Consider the following 2409-nt stretch of genomic DNA (forward strand, 5'->3'; position numbering starts at 1 on the left):
AATGATGGCAGCAAGAGAGAAAGGCAAAAACAAAGGAACTATAAACAACTAAAAACAATAATGGCATTAGTAAGCTCTTACCTATTAATAATTACTTTAAATTGATTGAATTTTCCAATCAAAAGACATAGTCCAATGAATTAAAAAGACATGACTATATGCTGACTTACAAGAGACTCACTTTAGTTTTAAGGACACAGAATCAAAGTGAAAGGATAGAAAAAGATGTGCCATGCAAATGGAAACCAAAAGAAAGCAGCAGTAACTATACTTATTTCAGACAAAATAGACTTTAAGTCAAAAACTATAACAAGAAACAAGAAGGGAAGGGTCAAAATGGCGGAGTAGGTAAACGCTGTGTATGCCTCTTTTCATGACCACATCAAAATTATAACTAAACTATAGAACAACTATCATTGAGAATTGCCTGAAATCTAGCTGAACAGAAGTCCTACAACTGAGGACATTTGCCACCTCGAGACTGGTAGCTAGGGTGGAGATGTGGAACAGGCTAGTCCTACACCTGCATGTGGCAGTTAAAGATCAGGAGGTATACCTTGGTTGTGGAGGCCCCTTCTGAGGAGTGAGGGGTCCCAGCCCCACACTGAACTCCCCAGCCCAAAGTTCTAGTGCCAGGAAGAGAAGTCTCCATAATTTCTGGCTGTGAATACCAGCAGAAATTGTGACTGAGTGAGACAGAGGGTGACTGGAATTCCTCTTGAAGGGCCCACACACAGATTTACTTGCTGAAGGACTCACTCACTCTGGCTCCAGTGCTGGGGCAGCTGCTCAGTGGGCGCCAGGGACATACAGGAGGAACTGAGTTATCTGGCTTCAGAGCGAGGGCTGGAGGGACAGCTGTCGCCCAGACAGAAGTGCTGATAGAATCCATTGTTTCTTTATTGAGCCCTCCTTTCCTCCTGGTGTGCAGATGCAGGTGGCCACCATCTTTGAGTTTCCACCAGCCAAGCTAACACAGATTGCTCAGCCCTGGTGATTCTCTGAGACCCCACCCCACCCAACTGTGGGCCCACCCAAGCCACTTCTGGAGGCTTTTTCATACAAACAGCTGTCTTGGCTCATGCTGCAGACTTTCCTAAAATCTCTCAAAGGTTCACAAAACTCAAACAAGAAGCTGCTGGACTCGGTGTGCCTCATACTTCTTGTTGAGCAGCCCCAAACCCAGCTTTAGCAGCAGCCAGCCTGGCTTGACCTCTCAAGGCACCTCTAAGGCTAGTGTGGGCGGGGGGCAGTCATCTGCAGATTGTTTGGTGTCTCATGCTAGGTGGCCCTGGACAGTGTACAGTCTGTGGTTGAAATTGGCTTGTGGTGGGGCCCCTCCCAGGAGACCCTGGGGCCAGAATACCTGGTGGCCAGCTTCAGACCAAGCTGGAGCACCACCTGGGGCTGCATCTGAGAACAACACACCCATAGGCAGGCTGGGCAGGCACCAGAACCCTGCCAAAGTGAATCCTCCATAGAGCCAGCCACTCACCGGCCATTCCTCACAACCAATCAGCCTGAGAGACAATCCTTCTCATTGACATGCAAACAGCAACCAAGGCTCAACTACAAAGGGCAGCACACACAACTCATAGAAGGAACATATCTGGACCACCCGGCTCATGGAACAAGGGAAGACTGTGCCACTGGACCCCATAGGACACCTACTACATAAGGTTACTCTACTAAGTCCAGGAGATATAGCAGCCCTATCTAATACATAGAAACAAACACAAGTACTCATCATAGGGGTACCAGAAAGAAAAGAGAGAGAGCAAAGAATTGAAAAACTATTTCAAAAAATAATGACTGAAAACTTCCCTAACCTGGTGAAAGAAACAGACATACAACCCCAGGAAGCTCAGACAGTGGCAAACAAAATGAATTCAAAGAGGCCCACACCTAGACACATCATAATTAAAATGCCAAAGGTTAAAGACAAAGAGAGAACCTTAAAAGCAGCAAGAGACTTTGAGCCGATTTCTCAACAGAAATTTTGCAGGCCAGAAGGGATTGGTAGGAAATATTTCAAGTGATGAAAAGTAAGGACCTACAACCAAGATTACTCTACTCAGGAAAGCTATCATTTAGAATCAAAGGACAGATAAAGAGCTTCCCAGACAAGAAAAAGCTAAAGGAATTTATCTACATCAAACCACTACTACAGGAAATGTTAAAGGGGCTTCTTTAAGAAGAATAAAAAAAGATAAAATATATAAATAATAAAATAGCAATAACTACATGTCTATCAACAATTACTTTCAATGTACATGGATTAAATGCTCCAATCAAAAGATAGGGTGGCTGAATAGATAAAAAACAAGACCTTTACATATGCCGCCTATAAGAAACACACTTCAGATCGAAAGACACACACACAGACTGAAAGTAAAAGGGATGGAAAAA

This window comes from Pteropus alecto, unplaced genomic scaffold (genome assembly GCF_000325575.1).
Source record: "Pteropus alecto unplaced genomic scaffold, ASM32557v1 scaffold179, whole genome shotgun sequence".
In the NCBI taxonomy this organism is placed as follows: Eukaryota; Metazoa; Chordata; class Mammalia; order Chiroptera; family Pteropodidae; genus Pteropus; species Pteropus alecto.